The 24,069-nt window shown below is 47.6% G+C and overlaps 1 long non-coding RNA gene across 1 annotated transcript in view; it reads left to right on the top strand.

The window, feature by feature from the left end:
• The window catches only part of LOC146832793 (uncharacterized), a 77,302-nt gene that overhangs the window by 31,095 nt on the left and 22,138 nt on the right, over positions 1-24,069 (top strand). Inside the window, exon 3 of the long non-coding RNA XR_014961340.1 lies at positions 3,981-4,038. This is a non-coding gene — a long non-coding RNA (uncharacterized LOC146832793). The remainder of the gene's footprint in view (positions 1-3,980; positions 4,039-24,069) is intronic.

Genomic DNA, 24,069 nt, shown 5'->3' on the forward strand with positions numbered 1-24,069 from the left:
CTAGGTCTTGCGATAAACCCATACACCCATCTCCCCGTCTATGCCTCTTTAATATTTGGGAGGCAACAGATCTCACCCGAACCGAACAATCATGGGCCACCATGGGGTGGAGCATCGCAAAAAGAAATATTGCCCAAAAGTGGGGGGTAGATGCTATATCACGGGTGCGGGATTGGGCTAATGACATGGACCATGCAATGGTAGCGGAGAAAACTGTGTATAAAGGTAGAGGCTTCCCTCGAAAATGGGATCAAAAGTGGGGGTACTGGAAGAAATACAGGGGGAATATCTGTATCTCTCCCATGGTGGAATTAAGACGAGAAAGAAAGGCGATATTGGAGGCGGCGGGCACAGAGGTGACGACATAATTCCCCGTGCTGGTAAAGGTGAGCAACTGGAGTGATTTTCAGGCACGTGACATAAGTGTTTCCGCTATACTGACAATCATATTGCTCGATGCTGCTGTTGATGTTCCAGAATGATATGCACACTTTATTTGTACTTGAATGTATTTATATACAACTGAACTACCCTTGTACTGTCTTTGCTGCTGCTGCTTTGTTTTCTAATAAAAATTGTTATTAAAAAAATAAAATGTAATCATCCACTGATTCACCTTGATTTTGTAACGTGGCTGTAACTTGAGAAAAATCTGCATGTTTGATGGCTAGCCATTAATTGTGTCCTGTACGGAAGCCAACCAACCCTTTATTTGATGCTCTGTGGCATCCATGTCATTAGCCAAATTAGTCCAATTTCTTTACTGTGGTATTTGGAAGGAACTATTGACCAGTAGCCATCTTTTCCTATGCTCTATTTTTAGCAACATTTATTCATCTCTACGAATTAGGGTGTATGCTATGCACATTTTATGGAGCCACTCATAATATTTTTTACTGGCTGTGAAAGGGTCAGGGGCGTCCTTAGCCGTCTGTGCTGCCTCCATTAGTGTCCATGGTTTTAGCACTTCTGTCCCTCCTAAAACTATTTTTTAGGGCAGCTATTTTGGGTCCTACTAGTGATGCACCTGGAAATGCGCCCTCTTTCTGCGATATTGTAATAATTTGTGCCTACCTATCTTATCTTTAAGGTCATTAATGGAATGCTGTAAGACCTTTGTCTCTCTCTCCAGTGTCTGCTGTAACCCTGCTGCCTTCCTCTTCATTCGTGCTACTTTCTTGCAGTTCTCCCAGTCCTCCCTCTCGTCACTTCTGCACTGTGTCCTAAATCATTCCGCAAGAGAGAGGTCAGAGTCTCTAGCATTCGTGTCATATCCCTTCCAAAAGATATGTGTCCATTTAGGACAGGAGTCCTAAAACTATTCTTTTGGGGGATGGTTGAAACGTCAGACACCTGTGTCAAATCCCCTTCAAGGGATATATGAAATTAAGGGACACAGGTTACACCCGTTTGTGAAGCGTGTGTCTGTGCGTGTGTTTTGTTCCTTTCAAATTGTAAGTGGGGGACTGTAAGAGATGGGTAAGCAGAAAGTGTAGTTGTATTTATGGGAAAGTGGCTGCCAGCTGGAACTCGGTCCTGCACATCCCTACAGTCATACCATCAACTATTTCCTCCTGTCTCAGCCATCAGCTTGCATTTCCTTTCTTCCTCCGCTAACAAACACATCTCTGCATCATTCCATGTAGGATCAACTCTACTCTCCCCGTTCTGTCCCTCTCTCCCAGCTTGACATAGAGTCCTTGCGGCTGTGAACAATTTCCACAACCTAATAATGTCAACGTGAACTTGGCTATGTGTTCATAAACATAATAAAGCTGCAGTCATTCTAGACAAAGTGGGTTGATGAATGGCTCTAACCCGGTCCACCTCAGATGTCGTAAAGCCACTGGGTTTACTCAGAGACAGAAAATGCTGTTCTGTCAGAATGGTATTTCTGAGCTCTAGTAAAGCTATAAGCCATGAGCCACTCTTTCCCTAACTCCATTTCTTCCCTATTTGTTGGCACAGACTCACTGAAAGAATAGCTCTCCTGTTATCAGCCAACTGCCAGTGCTACAAGCAATCAGCCCATGCAGGGTTAGCTCATAATTCTACAGTCTCTGCCAAATATTTAATATTGTGTGGCTTACACAACCTGCCGATGGGTCACTTCCTTCTGTCCATTTGTGCATTAAAGAACAAAATGGAATCACATACTTTTCACAGTTCATTTCCTCAGCTAGCTAAGCTGCGGGGCTACCTTGTGGCAATTTGAAACCTTTCTTTCCTATTAACTGTTTAAATAACGTTCTCTTCTTCTGCTGACCGGGACCTATCACCTCCCTTCCTACTTTAGACTCCTCGCTGCCCATCATATTCAGGTAACGTAGCTTTCCAACATAATATGTAAATACTGCCGTAAAAAACAACAACAAAAAACGTATCCTGCAAGGAAAAAGAGGTTAGGCAGCAGACAGAGAAAAATCAACAGCTGTCGACAAGTCAGTGAGAAACCGTTCAACATACAATTCAATGGAACACCATTCAACATATAATTCAATTAAACACCATTCAATATATATTTCAATGAAAACACCGTTCAGGATATAATTTAAATCAGTGAGTGCACTGTTCAAAATAACTTCCCTGTGTTCCAGTACACCCCAAGATTCAGATGTCCCACCGCCACACTCAGGGTGGGTGTGCTTAGGGTCTCACAAATCCCCTCTGACTCCGGATCTCTTACACAGAATTAAAATCTTCCTCAGAGATCAGCCGCTGTTGGTCAACTTAAAGACACAGAGTAACTTGTGGTTAACCCCTCAGTTCCCTGTTCCACCGCCCAAGAGGAAAGGAAGACTCAGCTCTATTCTGAGCGTTAAAAGTCGACGGCAGAAAGGTACTCACTACTCATCGGCGGAACTCTTTACGCTCCCTGTACGGGCCAGCATTTGTCGGGGAAAAACACTTCACCCTCGACAAAAGGACGGAAAGAAACACATCAGACTGACAAGATGAAATTGTTTCTGCTTGCGCATTACCCTATGTAAGTTAGCATTCATGGAACCATTTTCGGTAAAGAAGACATTTTGAATCATGATCGAAACTAATCCTTTGCTATTTCTGAGAAAAGGCTACTGCTGAGTTTTACTTCCCCAAGGTTGGGTTTTGCTTTATGAATAGACTGTTCTTATTAGCGCATATCTTTCCTCCTAAATACAGGCCTTCTCCCACTTGTCTGGTTACGGGCCCGCCTGGAGTAGCCTTGGACTTTGTAACTTTGTAAGAAATGAGCGCTGAGATTGGTTTTCTCTCGTATTCCATTGCTTTGCAGCACCTGCCTGGAAAATTCCATTATGGGTGTGTCTTAGCCCAGTTATGAAATATACATAAGGTATTGCTATGCTTGTCGATGTCAGTCCCTCTGCAGCACTCCTAGAGACTGGGCAGACTGGGCTCCACTCTGAGTATACCTGAATAAACAGATATTGTTTTTTATTCTCAACTGTCTGACCGACTCTTCATTTGGTATGGAAGGCTGAGAGGTGGTCGTTAGTGACCCGAATTGGGCCACTTCCTTCAGTTGGCGCCCGGACAAGGACTCCTTGGTGTGTGACCCATCCCCTTTCCACGGACAGGGGGGAGGTCAAGGCGATCGTCAGGTTGGATGTACAGTTCAGGGATCCCTGCATGAGGAGCACTGATTGCTCGCAGCTGCCTTTCTGTCTTGCAGCACGGTGCCTCGCCCAGTAGTCATCCCGACTGGAGTCCTGAATGGCGAAACCCTTGGATCTGACCATTTGGTCTGAAGTGTCGGCAGTGGAGAATCTCTTTGTTTGCGCTACTCCTATCAGGTGCGTTTGTTTTGGTTCTTTGTGGATATGGTACCATTGTGGTTTGAGTTTGGTGCGCTCTGAGGACCGTTTTGATAAAAGTATTTGCAATTGCTTCACAGGCATAAATAACAAACTTGTTTTCTCTTTGAAAGATGCCTGGATTAAGAAAGTTTTTCTCTTTGTGTTTTCGTTGTTTTTCTGCAGATGCTCGAGTAGAAGAATCTCAGCCGGCGCCTCCAGAAGGCACTCCTAATTTTGATATGTAAGTGAAGCATGGTCTTTGCCTATTAAGTTTAGTACATTATGGCACAAATATATGAGGGACAATGCCGAGTTACTGTAGCCGTTGATGGGCACTTTTGATGAACAAAAAATTGGGTTTTTACAGGAACGGGTATTTAAAAGATGAAGCAGGCAGTCTATGTTTGATTCCCTCAGAATATGGCAGAAAGTAGCTAGACAGAGACGATTGAAAATGGAAAAAGATGCACGGAAAGGGAAGATGCAAACACTGACTCAGAAAGCTGAAGCCTATGATCGAGAAAAGCAGGAGTTGAATGTGAAGATAGGATGTTCCGTTTACAGATTGATAAATCTTATTTGGTCCAAGTGGAAAATGATACTTTTGTAGAGGGATTGTTGGACACTCTGCCCCACCCCCATATGCCCCGCAGAGGATATATCCTGTTGTTCCTTCGTTATCACAGCAGCCTGTTACGATGGCTCCAACTGCTCCTGTGTCTACTGCTGCTGTCTTGACGGCTTTAGCCACGGCACCCCCTGCTCCTTCTTTGTCTTCGCCATCTGTGGCAACTGTGACTGTTAGCACATCTACTGTCACGACTCCTATACCTCCTGCTCTCTCACCTCTGGCACGACAGTCAGCGACGATTGTACCTGTTACTTCTGTTGTTTCTCCTTCTATTTGTCTTCATCCTCCGAAATTTTTGAGTGTAGAGACGCCAGTATGCGGATTTGAGGATAGAGATTGGTCCGTTGGTGCGATCTGGGGTGGTGGATGAGGAGAAGAAGGTAGTAGAGGATCAGACTGTGCAGTGGGGTCGTAATCCCATTTATGGTGTGGAGGATGTTTGGACAGTTATGTGAGATCTTGAGCCCTTTGTACAGAAGCATACTCTTAAGCATATGTCTGTCTACGTTGATTGGTATTTGGCAGCAGTATTTAGGGGATGATGCACCACAAATTCTATTTGATATTAGGGATCGTATGTATGCTAGCGGTTTGGAGCCTGGCCAAGTTTTCGGGAATATAACAACATTAATCGCTTACAGGGGTAGGTTGCATGAGAAGAGTACTACCCCGGTATCCCAGTTTCTGAAGCGAGACGTTCATCCTATATATCACCCAGACAAATACCAGAGTTAACACATCAGTGCGGTACTATCACCAGACCGGGTGTAGCATCCCGTTTTCAAGAACAGTGGGCTTATACTCCGTGGAAACGAAGTGAGGTTTTATCACTTAAGACTCTTTTGCCTGATCCTAGGAAAAATCCTACCGCTTATTATAAAGAACCGACAGAGGCTGCCACTTCTACTATAATGACTCTTGCTGATATTGAAATGTTCTTAGGCCTTCTTGTTCTGGTTGAGGTTTGGAGACAGATTTATACTCCGGATCATGTTGCGGAGTTTGGTGGTACTTGGGACCAGATAAAGGGATGGGACCAGGAACGGAAACCAGGCAATACGCCTCGAGCTGAGATACTTGCTTTCCCTGGTCGTACTATTACATATATGCATTCTCTTATTCAGCCAAAGAAGGTGAGTTGGGATAAGTTGACGGCTTGTTGACAGAAAAAGGATGAAAGTTTGTCTGATTTTTTTACTCGGTTTGAAGATACGTTTTTGTATTACTTATTTTATTTATTTATTTATAAAGTTTTATATAGCGCGAACAGGATCCCGCAGGATATCAGAGCGCTTTACAATAAGTTGGTAGAGAGGACAAAATGAAATATACACAGCAATTGTGGAAAGAAAATAAATAAATAAATAAGTAAAATAAAGTAAGAAACAATGATAAACAGTAAGCAATGGTACACATAAAAGGTATAATATTATGCAGACGATACGATCCGTGACTGTTAGTTGTGCCATGGAGCTAGGAACACAGAGACAGCCGCCTTATGAGTGCCACAACCCGTTATGTTAGGAAATTGCTCATTAAGAATCTTTTGGCTTCCAGTTTGAAAGCTGTCGTCGAGGCGAGTCTGCGTACATCCGAAGGAAGAGAGTTCCATATTTTAGGGGCAGCGCCAGAGAAGTGGGCAGGATATGTCTATTGAGGGAGGAGTTTGGTTGTTTATTGACAGGTTTTTTTCTAATGTACTTCCTGAAATTGCGACTTGTTTGCAGGCATCTGAGAGTTCTTGGTCCACCTCATCCCCCTCTGTTATTTTGAATATGGCTCAATATTATAATCACCCTGATCAAGAGGAGAAGGACAGGACAGAAAAAAGGCATACGGATTTAAAGACAAAGGTGTTGTTGCAGCAAGTGTTTAGAGGGAATGGCAGAGGTCGTGGTGGTCCTGCCAGACAGCTCCCATGTACTAGTAGGCAGCCGACCATGAGACTTTTGGGGCCGAATCCATGTGCACATTGGAAGGAAGAGGGCCATTGGCATAGCGAGTGTCCTGTGCGTTTGCAAAAGGTTGTGGTTCCTAGAGGGTGAGGTCCTCATAGACGAGGTCGAGGGTCAGATAGAGCTCAAAGTGCTGCGGTCTCACAGGGTGGTTCTGATACCAATTATTTTGATGACCCTCATGATGGACAGTATTATCATGATGATTATGATATGGATGAAGCGACTGGGCTATCTTATAGCTAGGATAGCCAGGGACAGAGTGAGGGACCAGTTCTGATACCTGTACATCAGCGTGGTCCTTATGTCACTGTGGAATTGCAAGGTTCGACTAAGAAATTTTTGGTGGACACAGGTGCAACAAAGAGTTCTGTTTCTCAGCATTTGGTCCCTGGGGCAGCTCTGTCTGGCCATAATAATGTTTCGGTAGGTTTTCAGGTGTACCGGTAGTAAGCTTCATTTCACGACCCTTAGCATTGACTGTTAGTCCTTTCACTGTGGATTCCCCGTTTTTGTTGACGTCCAATTGTGGTGAAAATTTGATGTGTTTTGGTTTATTAAAGAAATTGCATGCTACTATTTATTGTTCCCCGGAAGGTGTGTATATGACAATGGGCACAAATGTGAGTACTAAACTGTGTCTGTCTCACCCTCTTCCTGTTGAATTTGCTAATGTACCATCCACTTTATGGGCGACAGGTGATACAGATGTATGATTATTGCATAAACCACCAGTTTCGATACAGGTCAAAGACAATGCTATTTTGCCGCACATTCCTCAGTTTAAGATACCTTTGGCAGGAGAATGAGCCCTTCTACAGATTATTCAAGATTTAATACAAAAAGGAGTAGTTGAGGAGACGTCTGCTATTATCTGTAACAGTCCGATTCTTAAATGGACACCCTCAGGTTCCTCAGGTGATCATGAGGATGTTTACCGTTTTGTGATTGATTTGCATAAGGTTAATAAAATTGTGGTTCCCCAGTTTCCGGTGGTTCCTGACATCACCACCCTTCTGACAATGATTCCTTCTACTGCTAAATTCTTTTCTGTTATTGATTTGAAAAATGCATTCTTTAGTATTCCTATTCATCCAGATAGCAGATCTGTTTGGGTCCACCCTAGCTGGTAGAAGGTTTAGATTCTGTTGAGCTCCTCAGGGCTATATGGAAAGTCGGAGTATTTATAGTCAAGCTTTAAAGAGTCAGTTGGATTCCCTTTCGCTTCCCCTAGAAAATGTATTGGTCCAATATGTTGATGACCTGCTCATTACTTCTGATACCGAACAAGGTTTTAAAGATTGTACGGTTCAATTGTTGTTGCATTTAGCTTTTTATTTATAAAGTTTTATATAGCGCTAGCTAGACCCGTGGATATCAGAGCGCTTTACATACACAAAGGAAAAGAAAAGATTGCATAACATTGCAGGGCATGAGGATGCATAAAGATACAAGCAAAGACATAATACTTATGTATCCAGTGTGAGGAGAAGGACGCAGGTGGCTGACACAGTCAGAAAACCACCATCCTTGAAGGTCAATGTGAGTGGGGAGTCCACTAGGTTATTGATGTCTGGGACGGTTGCCTTGGTCAGTAAAGTATTGGTTGAGGAGAAAGAGTTTCAGGTCATTTTTGAAGCAAGAGAAGGAGGGGTTGCATCTGAGGTCAATAGGGAGTGCGTACCATATCACGGGTATGTTGCCAGAGAAGGACCGGCACTGGGTCGTTTTCTTTTTCAGTCTCGGAGGGATGTGAAGAAGAGAGTTGGTGCTTCTCAGAGTTCTGGATTTTCCTGCTTTTACTAGTTTGCTGTTTAGGTAGTTTGGTGATTGGGTGTGAAGGGCCTTGTGAGTGATGCAGGCCAGTTTGAAAATACATCTACCTTCCATGGGAAGCCAGTTGAGTGTGTTGTGGGTTGGTGAGATGTGTTCAAATCTTTTTACACCAGTTATGAGTCGGGCTGCCATGTTGAGGACTGACCTAAGTTGGGCTAGGTGAGCTTTTGGTGACCCTGTTAGGATGGATTTTCCATATTCCAGTTTAGAAAGGACTAGGGATTGTACAATTGTCTTGAGATCATCTTGAGGAATGAAAGGTTTAATTTTCTTGAGGTGTTTTAGAGAGTAAAGCGCACTTTTTGCAGAGTTCTTGATGTGGTCCTTCATTGTCAAGTTCTTGTCCTGGGTAATGCCTAGTGACTTTACTGAGTCAGATAGGACGAGGGAGAAGTTTAGAGCATCAAGCTCCTTGAGCCAGACTTGAATTGGTTAGTGGTTACTTTTCGGAGAGAACAGTATTAATTTTGTTTTGTTCGGGTTCAGTTTTAAGTGGTTTGCGTTAAACCAGGTTTGGATCTTGGTTAGCATGACATTGAGGTGTTAGACGTCGCTGGGCGATTTGATTTTGTAGTATATTTATGTGTCATCAGCATATAGGCGGTAAATGAACCCCGGGTTGTTTCAAAATAATTGCAAGGGGTTTCATTAAGAGATTGAAGAGGGATGGTGAGAGGATCAATCCTTGCGGGGCTCCAAGTTTGACTCGTGTTGGTACAGAGAGGCAGGAGTTGATTTTAATCTGTTGCGAACTGTGCTGAAGGAAGGAAGTGAACCATTCTAGTACTGTGCCATTAATGCCACATTGGCTCTTCAGAGTTTCAAGTAAAGCTTGATGGTTTACTGTGTCAAATGCTGCTGATAAGTCATTAAGGATGAGGAGGCAGGCTTCACCTTCATCTAAGGCTCTGTGGATATCATCTGCAATATTGAGCATCGCTGTTTCGGTGCTACAACCTTTCCTGAAACCCGACTGAAAGGTGTCAAGGAGGTTGAAGACGTCAATATGTTTGTTGAGTTGTTGGAGAACGCACTTCTCCAGTGTTTTAGCTAGGAACGGAAGGTTTGAGATAGGTCTGAGGTTGTTAAGCTCGTTGGGCTCGGCCCCTGGTTTCTTGAGTATGGGTGTGATTTGTCCAAGCTGAAGGGAGTCTGGGACACAACCTGATGTGAGAGAGGAGTTGATGATTTTTGTCCAGAAAGGAAGGGGCAATGATGTGGTTCAGTTTTTTTACTGTTGTGGATGGGAGAGGTCCATAGTGTGGGAAGAAGGCTTTAAGCTTGCAATTATATTGAAGCTTCTCATGGACATAAAGTTTCTCTTCCTAAATTTCAGAATTTTCGACAGTAGGTCACCTATTTAGGTCACCTACTATCGAAGGAGGGTAGGAGGTTGACCCCTGAGTGCATCAGCACCATTGTTAAAATGCCCGTTCCACAAACTCAGAAAGATGTGCACGCTTTTATATATATCACTTCCTTCTGTCGGCAGTGGATACCTAATTATTCCTTACTAATTAAACCTTTGTTGCATTAACAACTAAAGAAGTGCATTAGCCTGTGCCTTAGATGCCTGAATGGCAGCAGTTTTTTTAGCAATTGAAAGCCGCGCTTTGCTCTGCTCCTGTGCTTGGCACATCTAACTATGGTAAGCCATTTGTGTTGTACGTCCATGAGATGGCTGGTTGCGCGCTTTCTGCCCTAACACAAAAATTTGGGGATAAGCAAAGGCCGTGTGCTTATTTCTCTGCTGTGCTTGACCTTGTCGCAAGAGCCCTCCCGAGTTGTCTAAGGGCGGTTGCGGCTGTGGCCACTTCGATCAGACAATCGGCTGGGCGTTGTTAGAAATGGGGGTCTCTAGTTGGCAGAGGTAGGTACCTTTGTCGAAATAGGGACCCTTGCTTCTAGTCAGGGTAAGGGGGATTCACTCCTTAAATAACCCCTGCTCATCCCCTTAGTAGCTTGGCACAAGCAGACAAGCTTATCTCAGAGTCAGTGTGTAAAGTATTTGTGAACACATACAGTAATACAGTGAATACACTACAAATGGACACCACACCAGATTACAAAAATAGTAAATCATTATCTAAACCAACAAGACCAAATACGATAAAAATCCACCATACAATACTCTTGAAAAATAGTAATTGTGCAAAATAACCTTTAAATTGCAGGAAAATCTTCCTGGGGTTACCGCGATACTGAATACAACAGAGTCTAACAATTCCAGCCGACCACGTCAATATGGGCCAGCTAAAGCGTCAACAGATTCGGACACAGTACCTTTCTTATTGCGACCAACACTTCGGTGCGAGTCGGTCGGGGGAAACGTCACGGTTGCGTTGTGAAGTGGAGCGGAGTGTTGCGGCGGGCGGTATCCTCACCATGCGGTGCAGGCAGCGGCTCGTTGACGGCATCAGTGAAACCCGGGCGTGCGTTGAAGGGTGAGACATTGTTCGCGGCGGTGCTGGCAGGTCGCGGTGCGGCGACAGAGCCGGTCGATGTTCGGGTCGGGCAGCGACGGAGTCGATGACGTCCTTGCAGCATGTAGCGATGTCCTTAGGACGCGGTACAAGCACCAGCTCGTTGACGGAGTCGGTGAGACCAGGGTTGCGTTGCGAAGCAAGGCATTGCTCTCGGCGGTGCTTTCAGGACACGGAATCCTGCTACGGACTAGATGACAGAGTCGGTTACCCTTTTCTTTTGCGGCGACTATCAGAGATGGTGCCCACAGACACAGTGAGGTTTTAGCTGTTCCTGAGACATCTAGAACAGGGAGCAAGCTCAGTTCAAGCCTGTAGGAATGCCGATGGCCTGACACGAGGTATATATGGAGACCAGGCAGCATATGAGGTATTGTAAGGTCCTTATTTAATAGTAACAAGCCACAGGGTACAGGATTTCCTCCGTTTTTTAACTAAAAATGAACTGAATGATCAAACATGGGCAGCCACAAGTTAGCACCACAGGTTCAGGGCTGAGCCAGTGTAGTTCTGCTATCGCTCCTTCTCTTCTCTGATGGTTGCAGTGACCTTCTTGCCCCCTTCTCTGGTTCTTCTCTCTCTTCGTAGGGGAAACTCCAAAACCCGGGCAGCCCCAAGGGAAAGAAAGAAACGCTCTGGTTAGGTTCTCCTCACTTCTACTATTTGTCTGTGCCACCGCCACTAAACGTCGTGGGAGGGGAAAAGGAAAAGTAGGGGTCAGGAAGGGACGGTAGTGTGAGAGGGGTGAGGGATTCCGATTCTCCTCCGAGTGTGACTGTGTTGCGCTTTACTATTTACAAGCACCCCAGGTACCCCACCAAAAAGACCCTTTAAGGGGCACTTGCCTGTGGCCACGACCCGGGAACCGGGCCGTGGCAGCTGGACCCGGGGTGTCCTCTCCCTCTCTCGGGCCGCCGGGCTTGTGCGCAGTGTACGCTTCCTCCCTTGAGGGCACGGCTTCCGAGGTTCCCCCGTCTGCTTCACTGGTCGTCACAGGTCCCGCTCTTCTCCGAGTGTCGTCGCTGACGTCTCCGCTGGTCGTCCGTGGCTCCGTTGTTCTCTCTCCCTGGTTCTGCTCTTCCTCCGCGCTGTCCTGGAACAACGCCTTCCGGGTACCGTCCTCCTTATATTCTATTGGCTGAAGTGTGCTGACGGTGCGCGTTCCGAGCGCAACTAGACCGCAAGCTGTTTCCGGCATTTCCTGATCGCCGTAGTCCGTTTCGCCCACCTTCCGCCTGGCTGCGTCGTCGTCCTCCTCACATTCGCCCCCCTTTAGGAATGGACGATGGGGCCATTCACAGCAAGGATGCCGGGACAAATAATCCGCACTCAGTTGCTTCCTCCCCGGCATGTGAAGTGTCTGAAACGAAAAAGGTTGTAAGGCGAGAAACCAACGGAGTATGCGGGAATTGGTGTCTTTGTTTTGTGCGAGCCAGGTCAGGGGAGCGTGATTAGTAAGCACAAGAAAGGGTCTGCCCAAGAGATAGTATTGCAATGACTCTATAGCCCATTTAATGGCTAAACACTCCTTCTCTATCGTGGAATAATTTGTTTCTCGGGGGAATAGTTTTCTGCTGATGTACAACAGGGGTCTCAGTTCGTCACGGGAGTCCGGTTGGTATAATACAGCCCCCAACCCGTAACCAGAGGCGTCAGTCTGTAGAACAAACGTGCGATCAAAGTCGGGGCACCGTAGCACTGGGGCTGTACAAATGGCATTTTTTAGGGCTTCAAAGCTGGTTTCTTGGGCACTAGTCCATGACTGTATGTGTGTTGGGTGTGTTTTAGACAAAAGCTCAGTGAGCGGGCTGGCTAGGGAGGAGAAATGGGGAATAAACCGCCTGTAATATCCTATGAATCCTAAGAAGGACCGGACTTCCTTCTTGGTTCGTGGCCTGGAAATGGTGCGGATGGCTTCGATCTTATCCACCTGGGGCCTGATGTGTCCTTCCTGTATAGTATACCCCAAATATTGTATCGTATTGGTTCCCAGGAGTGATTTCTTTGGGTTGATGGTTAGGCCTGCGTCCTGTAATGCTAGGAATATAGAAGTGAGATGTGACAGGTGGTCTTCCCATGTGTGGCTAAAAACCACGATGTCGTCTAGATAAGCTGCAGCGTACTTCTGGTGCGGCTTCAGTACGTGGTCCATTAGCCTCTGAAATGTGGCTGGGGCCCCATGTAACCCGAACGGGAGGACCTTAAAGTGGTATAGCCCTGAGGGAGTGGAAAATGCAGTTTTTTCTTTGGATGTGGGGTCTAACGGGATTTGCCAATATCCCTTCGTTAGATCTAGGGTGGACATGTATCTAGCGTGTCCCAGCCTCTCCACCATCTCATCAATCCGAGGCATGGGATAGGTGTCAAACTTTGTGATGGCGTTCACCTGTCGGAAATCAATGCAAAAGCGCAGACTGCCGTCTGGCTTTGGCACGATGACGATTGGAGAGCACCAGTTGCTCTGGGATGGTTCTATTATTCCTGCCTGGAGCATGTCTACCACTTCCTTTTCTACGGCCTCCCTACGGGCTTCTGGGATGCGATAGGATTTTTGTTGTACTATTTTCGGGTGTAAAGTTACTATTCTGTGCTGGACCAGAGATGTCAACCCAGGGCTTGGGGAAAAAAGGTCGGGAAAAGTGGTTAGTACAGTACCAAGCTGCAGTTTTTGTTCAGTAGTTAACACGTCCCCTACGGGAACGGGGTGATCCGTGACGTCGTGGACTGACAGGAGTGGTATGTCTAACTGTGGTGTGCTACAGGTCAGTAAAGCAGGGCTATGTCCTAAAGTGGACGGGGACTCCTCCCATTTCTTTAGGAGGTTTACGTGATATATTTGTTTACCTCCGGCTCTGAGGGGCAGTAGGATGCTGTAGGTTACAGGCGTGATTTGTTTTTCTACCTCATACGGCCCTTGCCACTTCATTAGTAGCTTGTCTTCTGTGGAAGGGAGTAGTAGGAGCACCTTGTCCCCGGGCCGAAACGTCCTAAGGCGACTGTTGCGATCGTAATACCTTTTCTGTGTGTCCTGCGCTTCCTGCATGTTTTCCTGCACTAGTCCCCATAGGTGTGTTAGGGAAGATTTCAGATCGGCAACATACTGTAGCAGAGTTTTTCCTTCCTCATCTTCCCCTTCCCACTGTTCGCTAGCCATATCCCATAAAGTCCTGGGTTTTCTTCCAAACAGCAACTCAAACGGGGAATACCCAGTGGACCTTTGTTCGTGTGTCCGAATTGCAAAGAGAACTAGGGGAAGTTTCCAATCCCAATCCCTCCCTGAATCTGAGACGACCTTGCGGAGTACGTTTTTTATGGTTTTGTTATATCGCTCCACAAGGCCATCTGTCTGTGGGTGATGGACTGACGTTCTTATCCTTTTTATCCCGAGCAGGGTACATATCTGGCCCATCATTCGTGATACGAATGGTGTACCCTGGTCGGTCAAGATCTCGGAGCGAAAACCGACCCGTGAAAACAATGTTATCATCGCTTGGGCTACGGCTGGGGTGGTCATGCGTGACAACGGGAAAGCCTCCGGGTATCGACTAGCATAGTCGACTATGACGAGTATGTAACGGTGTCCCCGGGATGATGGAGTCAGGGGCCCAACTAAGTCCATTCCGACTCGTTTAAATGGGATGTCGATAATGGGTAGCGGCTGTAGGGGAGCTTTGGTGATGGACCCTGGATTCGTGTATTGACAACACGTGCAGGCAGCGCAGTGTTTTGCCACGTCTCTATAGACACCCTGCCAATAGAATTTCTCCAGTAGGTACTTTAGGGTATTTTCCTTACCATAGTGGCCCCCCCCCCATTTTGTTATGGGCCAGCTGGAGTACATGATCCCGGAAGAATTGGGGAACAAGCAGTTGGGTTCTTACTACAGAGTCTTTCTTTTCGGCTCTATACAACAATCCCCTGTTTACTACAAAGTAGGGTCCTACCTGGTCTGGCGGCTCGTTCTGGACGTGTTCCCAGGCGTGTATGAGCGTTTTGTCATCCCGTTGGGCTGTCCGGAAACTATAGGGTACTGTTCCGTCGGTATCTGCAAGGGAAAGGGGAAAGGCAGTTCGTGATAGTGGTGAACAGAAATCTTTTTTATCTTTCCTCCTTTCGCGTCTACTTTTTCTCTCTCGACCTTCTTGTGTTTCTATCTCAGTCGTGTGAAACGGGGCTTCGTCCAGCCAAGAGGGGTTGCTCCTTTTTGTTCCCTCTATATACATTTCGAATTTGGGGTGATCAGTTCCTATAATCACGGATTCGGGCAAACAGGGAATCACCCCCACTTTTTTGAGGTGGGGGTCGTTATCCACGTCTAATATGACTTCTGCTGTAGGATATGTTTTTGTATCCCCATGGACGCAGGTCACCTTCACTTGCTCTGAAGGGTGCAATAGGTGGTTTCCAACCAGGGATCCGTCAACCACTGTGACGTGACACCCGGTATCTAACAGTGCCTGTCGCTTCTTTCCATTTAAGTACACCTCTGTTTTGTAGCGTTGGGAACCCTCCCGTGTTAACAGGACCCTGCCCCGAGTATATCCCACCTCCATAGGTTCAGCGGACGGCGCTCGGTGAGGACACTGTCTGGCTATATGGCCCCATTCGGCGCAGCTGAAACATTGAGGACCTTGTCCACTAGGGCCTGCGGGAACAGGAGTTGGTTTTGGAAGAGACCGGAGGGGTGGAAAGGGCCTTGCTTCGGGTTTTAGGGGAGGTCTAATGGAGGACTGCAGCTGGGGTCGTGCGAGTGGAACCTGATTTTGGGGTCTCATAGTGCCTGCTCTAAAGTCGGGGGCCCTATGGAAGGCGCATGCTATTTCAACCGCGGAGGCGGTGGTGAGATGGGGGTGTTGTTTCACCCATGACTTTGTGGTGGGTGGTAGGGCGTCTAGATATTGCTCTAGGAAGATTTTTTCAACAACCTCCTCTATTGTAGATGCGTGGGGTGTCAGCCATCTGGTACCTAAATCCCTTATTCTATAATACAAAGCCCTAGGGTTATCCCCAGTAGTCCGCTTTTCTTTTCTAAATTTAGTGCGGTAATGTTCTTGATCGAACCCCAGTCTTTCTAGGATTGCTTTCTTTACTTCCACATAGGCAGTCGTCCCATCAGGGTTAGCTGCTTGGTATGCCGCTTGTAACTCTCCTGAGAGGAGTGGTGCAATGTACTGGCCCCACCTTTCTTGTGGCCAGGCCGCTGTAGACGCTACTCGCTCAAAGTTCAAGAAGAAATAATCAGGGTCTTCCCCTTCCTTATATTTCTGCAGGACCGTTCCTGGAACAGTGGGGTGGACTCGGATATGTACAATAGCGTCCGTAAGCCGCAGTATGGCGGTATCCTGCACTTGTTGATTCGAGGCGACTACTGTTGCCTGGTCCTTAAGGGCTCCCTGTAAGGCTTCCCTCTCTAATCTGGCTGCCTGTAGCTGTTGCTCGAACACCAGCTGCTAGTGTCTTTGTTCTTCGGCCAATTGGGTGAGCATATCCTCCAGAGGCACGGGCTGCGTCATGGTTCGACACACTGGGACTCAGATATCCCACTTCTGACACCACTTTGTAGGAATGCCGATGGCCTGACACGAGGTATATATGGAGACCAGGCAGCATATGAGGTATTGTAAGGTCCTTATTTAATAGTAACAAGCCACAGGGTACAGGATTTCCTCAGTTTTTTAAACTAAAAATGAACTGAATGATCAAACATGGGCAGCCACAAGTTAGCACCACAGGTTCAGGGCTGAGCCAGTGTAGTTCTGCTATCGCTCCTTCTCTTCTCTGATGGTTACAGTGGCCTTCTTGCCCCCTTCGCTGGTTCTACTCTCTCTTCGTAGGGGAAACTCCAAAACCCGGGCAGCCCCAAGGGAAAGAAAGAAACGCTCTGGTTAGGTTCTCCTCACTTCTACTATTTGTCTGTGCCACCGCCACCAAACGTCGTGGGAGGGGAAAAAGAAAAGTAGGGGTCAGGAAGGGACGGTAGTGTGAGAGGGGTGAGGGATTCCGATTCTCCTCTGAGTGTGACTGTGTTGCGCTTTACTATTTACAAGCACCCCAGGTACCCCACCAAAAAGACCCTTTAAGGGGCACTTGCCTGTGGCCACGACCCGGGAACCGGGCCGTGGCAGCTGGACCCGGGGCGTCCTCTCCCTCTCTCGGGCCGCCGGGCTTGTGCGCAGTGTACGCTTCCTCCCTTGAGGGCACGGCTTCCGAGGTTCCCCCGTCTGCTTCACTGGTCGTCACAGGTCCCGCTCTTCTCCGAGTGTCGTCGCTGACGTCTCCGCTGGTCGTCCGTGGCTCCGTTGTTCTCTCTCCCTGGTTCCGCTATTCCTCCGCGCTGTCCTGGAACAACGCCTTCCGGGTACCGCCCTCCTTATATTCTATTGGCTGAAGTGTGCTGACGGTGCGCGTTCCGAGCGCAACTAGACCGCGAGCTGTTTCCGGCATTTCCTGATCGTCGTAGTCCGTTTCGCCCACCTTCCGCCTGGCTGCGTCGTCGTCCTCCTCACAAAGCCCTTAAAGATCTTTTCTTCAAGACTGCCTTATTGACGTCGCTGAAGATACTGAATCACTTTGTGGGTTGGAAATATCACCACAAAAGAAATATCTTTATCAAAAAGGACATAACCTCGAGAAAGTCGAGGGACGATTTCCCTTTGTAAGCGATGAAACACATGTTGGCTGTCTGAAGCAAGACCAAAAGAATAAAGAAAGAAAATAAGAATTGAAATAACTTGTGTATAATTTGTGCTTACATTGTGCACTTAACGAATTGTTGATACACCTATGACGTGTGCTGAGGATTTCTTTGTATATTTTGTTGGCTTTGGCCGCTATTTTAGGGAGGTTGGTGGTTCTCCTCACCTTACAGCACCGTCTTCCAAATAAGTGCTTTTATGTACAAATACATGTGGTATTCTCCTGAGTGGCGCCAATATAGCACTGTTCATTAGTGGTTACACAAAACCCCCCTACCCCACCCTTCCCTCCCCTATCCCTGGTGGTGGTGTAACATCAGAGGTAAGCGTTCGGGCAATCAGGGCTGTGCCGAAAATAAGGACATCACATTCCTCGCTAATTTCTTGCCATTCTTAACACTTTGGGGCATGAAATCGGGCCTGGACGTTAGTCAGCTTAAAACTGGAAGAGGTTCAGAGCTCGCACAGAGGAGGAACATACCTCCAAGGGGAGGCCCTGAGACAGGAAGGTAATTAATGGGCCCCATTTGTGTTCAAAGTTTTTGTACTTAACTCTGAAGATTTCTGCCATTCTTTCCATGGTGAGGATTCTCCAGAGCCAAGAGTGCCATAGTGACAGAGCAGGAGCTTCTTTCTTTTTCCAGGCTGCTACTATTGTAGTTTTGGCTGCCCATAGAATAGCCTTGTCTGCCCTTGTCCGGTGCTCAAGATCAGGTTCTCTAATGCCCAAGAGTACTTCCGCTATAGAGGTTGGTATGTGGTACCCCAATATGTCCTTAATGTGTGATAAAATCTCTTCCCAAAAAGCTCGAATTGCTGGACAATCCCACTATATCTGATGGAAATCCCCAAGAAGGCAGCACCCTCGCCAGCATAGCTCGGAGGTGTCCGGAAATTTATTTTTGAGTTTATAGGGGTATGGGTACCAATCAAACAGGGTCTTGTAGTGAGCCTCCCTTAAGGCCACTGTGTGATTATTCTTGGAAATGTCTGACCACATGTGACGCCAATCCTCTTCAGCAATGTCCCTCCCACTACTTGTTCCCAAAATGATAGGTAGCGTGCTTGTGGTGCGTGAATTGTTGATAGTAACAATGGATAGAGCGTAGAAATTGCCCCCTTCATTGAGCCCGCCTTCCGTATCCATTGCTCTATCAGTGTACGCTCCCCGGTGGCGGCTTCTCTCATCCGCGGCTGGGATACCTAATGTTTGAGTTAGAGGTAGTGGAGATTACTTGCTACTCGGAACCTGAAATTCCCTTTGGCAACTCGCAAAAGTAAGCACATTAAAGTTGTGGAACAGATTTGAGACCATCAGGCCTCCCCCACCACCCATCAAATGGTCCTTCTCTCATAGCTGGGGGAAAATCTAAATTAAAGTGGATGGAAGTGTAGGGCGAGGGGAAGGTAGTCCATCTCTCGTCTTTCGTAACCTAATCCCATACCTCGAGAGTATTGCGAGTCGGGTTACTGATATATGCATTGGCTGATCTATCTTTCTTCTGCTTCCAGAGCAAACCCCAAATTGGCCTTCCCACTATTGCCCTATCCATGTGGAGCAAGTGTTTGTCAGACTCCCTCATTGACCACTCTACCATCACTCTTAGTTGTGCTGCTTTGTGGTATAGTGAAAAGTCCGGGAGCGCCACAACCCCCTCCTTCTTGGGTCGCTGTAGGACATGGAACGGAAGGCGCGCCCTACCCCCCTGCCATATGAATTTAGTAATAAGGGAGCGGAGCCTCGGTAATAGATCGCGGTCTAAGTCGACTGGGAGTGCCAGGAACAGATAGAGTAGCTTTGGGAGTAGTGTCATTTTAATGGCATTTATCCATCCGAGCCAGGAAATGTACAGCGGTTTCCAGCGTTTAAGATCCTGCTGGAGATGAGACAGGAATGTGGGATAATTAGCCTTATACAGATCTTCTATCTTTGGTGTAAGCTGAATGCCTAGATATTGCAGGGAACGTTTAGCCCATTGAAGAGGGGACTGCCCCTGGAGGTGCAAGGCCTCTCCCTCAGAGACAGTAAGGTTTAGAATGCAAGATTTCGATAGATTAACCTTGAAGCCCGCCACCCTTTCGAATTTACCCAGTTCTATTAGTAATGCCTAAAATGAGGGACCTGGATCTGTGAGTGTCATCAAGATATTGTCCACGAAGAGTGAAGCCTTGTGTTCTGTACCCCTAAAGTGAATGCCCTTAATCTCTGGGTTTGCTCTAAATTGGGTAGCCAAGGGTTCGATGATAAGGGCGAATAAAAGAGGGGGGAGTGGGCAGCCTTGCCTCATGCCTCTGTTTAATTCAAATGGGAGTGACGAAGGATCATTGACCTGAACTCTGGAGTGTGGGTGTTTATAGTTAGCCCTAACCATATTAAGGAATCTGTCCCCAAAACTGAGCTTTTGCATGGTAAGGTAGAGAAACAACCAATCCACCCTATCAAAGGCCTTCTCTGCGTCTAAACCCACCAATATCGCTGGGATCTAAAATTTAGAAACTTTTTCAATCAGGTGTATTGTCCTCCAGATGTTATCATGTGTCTGTCTACCTTTTATGAAGCCGGATTTATCAGTGTGGATTAATGCGGGCATTACATTTTTTAAGTGTGCAGCCAATATTGTGGAGAAGATTTTGTCTTCTAGGTTCAACAGCGCGATAGGCCTATACGAGGCACAACTTCACGGATTTTTCCCTAGGTTAGGGATAACTGTGACCAGGGTCTCAGCCATAGAGGTGGACACCCTGGAGTCTTCTGCTATAGCATTAAACAACAAGGTAAGGTTTAGACACCTTCTCTGCGTCTAAACCCACCAATATCGCTGGGATCTTAAATTTTGAAACTTTTTCAATCAGGTGTATTGTCCTCCAGATGTTATCATGTGTCTGTCTACCTTTTATGAAGCCGGATTTATCAGTGTGGATTATTGTGGGCATTAAATTTTTTAAGTGTGCAGCCAATATTGTGGAGAAGATTTTGTCTTCTAGGTTCAACAGCGTGATAGGCCTATACGAGGCACAACTTCAGGGATTTTTCCCTAGGTTAGGGATAACCATGACCACGGCCTCAGCCATAGAGGTGGACACCCTGAAGTCTTCTGCTATAGCATTAAACAACAAGGTAAGGTGTAGGAGAAGCTACGCCGCATAGATTTTATAAAAGTGCGTCGTCAGGCCATCAGGTCCGGGGGATTTGTGGATTTTAAGCTTCGAGATTGTCTTTCTTACTTCTTTGGCCGTGATAGGCTTGTTTAAGTAGTCCCTCTCAGCATGCAAGATATGGGGGAGTTCTAGAGAGTCTAGGTATTGTTTTTTTTTTTTTTATTACATTTTATTGCACATAAAAACTCAATACAAACATGGGCCTACAACCACCAGGGCCGGCCGCTAATATATACGTGTTCGACATCATCAAGGAAGAAATAGGCCCCCTTGGGGCTCAGCCGAATTAACAAATTACCGAGTGCACCTCAGAGGTTGTCAGGATACATAACTTTTAGAAATACAAACATAAAAAGAAAAACAAAAGTACACCAAAAAACAAGGCGGAAACCATTGAAAAAAGGGCATCTAACCACGGCCGGGGGATCACACAGTACCTACTCCACACTCGGGTGGTCAATGAGGATGATCAAGGGGGGAGGTGGGGGCGACGGGAGAGCCACAACCATCTACAGGTGAAATGCAATAGTCCGTGAACCTCAGGAGCAGGGGGACAAGGCAGCATCAGATGTGTCCACGAGGGGGGGTGTGCAGATGTTCCCTCGGTACGCGTTCCACTGGCCCCAAATTCTACCCCACGCCCCCGGCTTACCCCGAGCCACATACACAGTCTTCTCTCTGCACATGTACCAATCCATGTTCTCCTTCCATACTGACACGGTGGGAGGCCGCCGGGAACCCCAAAGCTGTGCAATGTCCCTCTTAGCAACCATGTTCCCAAGGGCCGCCCACCGAGTCTGAGCCGCATTATAGTCATTAGGCTCCCACACGTTCAGCAAACATCGGCGAACCTCAGGCAACAGAGAGACCCCAGTGACACATTCCATGACAGCATGCACCCGGCGCCAATACTCCGCCACCTCACCGCACTCCCAAAGAACATGGAGAAAAGTGGCGCTGAGCCCACAGCCGCGCCTACAGAGCCCGTCTTCAGAAAAACCCATCAGAACTAAACGAGGGCCCGTCACGTAAACACGATGGAGAATTTTAAGCTGGACAAGACGGAGACGCGCGGGTATGGCCACCTCCTTAGGGGAGGACAGCGCAGACTGCCAATCCTCATCGTCCAGTTCCACCCCATCCCGGATCCACGCCTCCCGAAGACGCACGAGGAGATCCGCCCGAACGTTTATTAGTTTTTTATAGATAAGGGAAATAGTACTGTCGGGCAAGTGACCGTCGAGTATGCGGTCCTCGAGTGGCGAAGACACAGGGACTGCAGTCTCAGCCCCGACGGCCGAGAGCAAAGCGTGCCGAACCTGAACGTACCGAAAGAACTCCCTCTCACTCAATTCGTACTCACTCTGCAGCGCAGCGAAGGATTTGACCGCACCCTTCACCCAAAGGTCACCTACTCTGCTGATGCCAATCGTGTCCCAACGCTCGAATCCCTTCGTCGTCCAAAGGCTTCCCAATCTTTCAGACGCAAACAAGGGGGTCGCACCCGTCAAACGATCATTCCAGCCCATGGCCACATTCGCAGTCTCCCACAAGCGTACTGCAATCTTAGTGGGACCGGTTAAGTTCCTCCAAGCCGATCGAGAGTAAAGCGCTCTGTTAAAGTTGCCGCCAGGCAACAAAAATCTATCCATTTCGAAAGCCGGATTAGGACCAGGTGCGTACGTTGCATGGTTAATAGCAGATAGCTGGGAAGCCCAATAGTACCTCCTGATGTCCGGGAGCGCAATGCCCCCGTCATACCAGGGGAGAGTCAGTTTTGCAAGAGCAATACGTGCACGACCGTCCCAAACAAGTCTCCTTTGTAAGCTCTCCACTTCCCGGAAGTAGGCTGCCGGAATAATATCAAAGGAGTTCTGAAGTGCGTAAAGGAATCGGGGAAGAGACATCATTTTAAAAAGTGCCGCACGACCGAGGGGAGACAAGGGAAGCTGACGCCAACGGGCCACATCTAACCTCAATCTCCGAAGTGGAGAGAGGAGATTACGCTCGTAGCGGACCGCCGGGTCCAATGAGACGTACACCCCCAGGTACGTAAAGCCGGAGTGGGACGCCTTAATGGGAAAACGAGAAGGCAAGAGCGGAAAGCATAGACACAAGATTTGGACCAGTTAATGATCAAACCAGAGTTCTTACCGAAGGAAGTGAGGATGTCAAAGAGCACATTGAGTGACTTACGTGGTGAGGTGAGGTACAAGAGAATGTCGTCCGCGTACAACGAAACACGATCCTCGAAGCCAGGGGCCCACTGGATCCCTCTTATTGACGGTTCCCAACGAAGCCAAGCAGCGAGCGGTTCCAAAGCCAACGCGAAGAGCAGGGGAGACAACGGACACCCCTGCCTAGTGCCCCTCCCAAGAACGAAAGGCCGGGAAACCCTCCCATTAACGACAACCTGTGCCAGCGGAGCAGCATATAAGAGTTTAACCCAATTAATAAATCCCGCCCCGAAGCCAAACTTTGCCAGGGTGGCCCAAAGATACGGCCATTCTATCGTATCAAAGGCCATCGTGGCGTCCAAGGAAACCAAGATGGCCGGCTCTGAAAGATATTCCGCCCTTGCAAGTACGCCATGTAGGCGCCGCAAGTTAAGGGCCGTATTCCGGTGCGGGATAAAACCGGATTGGTCCGGATGCACCAGATCGCAAATAACAGTAAGCAGGCGGTTCGCAAGAACCTTGGCAAGGATTTTCGGCTCTGCGTTCAACAGAGAAATAGGCCTGTACGAGGCGCAACGGTCCCGAGGCTTACCGTCCTTGGGAATCACGACTATAGTGGCCAGACGTTGGTCATCAGGGAGAGAACCAAGTTCAAGCGACTCCGAGAACATACGACGGAGAAATGGCGCAATTTTATCCGGTTGCAGTTTATAGAGTTCAATCGGAAGTCCGTTGGGGCCCATAGCCTTGCCTGAGCGAAGGGAGCGAATCGCAATAGCAATCTCGTCGACCGATAGTGGGGCATCCTTCTGCTCACGCTCATCCACCGACAAGCAGGGCAAAGCAATATCCTTCAACAAGTGACGAGAGTCAGCCTCATCTCTAGCCGACACCGGGGAGTACACAGCACAGAAGTAGTCTGCAAAACACTCCACAATCTCACCAGGGTCAGTCACACTCAATCCCTCCGACGTCTGAAGCACGGGGACCACTCGATTCACTCTCTCCTTCTTATCAAGCCAAGCAATCAATTTACCCGCCTTATCCCCCGCATCATACAGTCTACCCTGCTGTTCCCTATACATTGTCCGAGCAGCATCTGTAACAAGGGACTTATATTCGAACTGCTTCAGGCTGAGGGCGTGGAGCCCGTCCTGAGTGACACCCGTCTCCAAGGCAGCCTCCAACCCCGATATCTCAGCCTCCAACGCAACCACCTCCCCGTTCTTAGCTTTCTTGGCCTCCACGATCAGGGATAGGGCGTGTCCGCGAAGAACCGTTTTGAAAGCCTCCCACAGGGACACTGAGGACAAGACGTACCCCTCATTCTCAAGAA

This window comes from Triturus cristatus, chromosome 5_1 (genome assembly GCF_964204655.1).
Source record: "Triturus cristatus chromosome 5_1, aTriCri1.1, whole genome shotgun sequence".
Taxonomy (NCBI): Eukaryota; Metazoa; Chordata; class Amphibia; order Caudata; family Salamandridae; genus Triturus; species Triturus cristatus.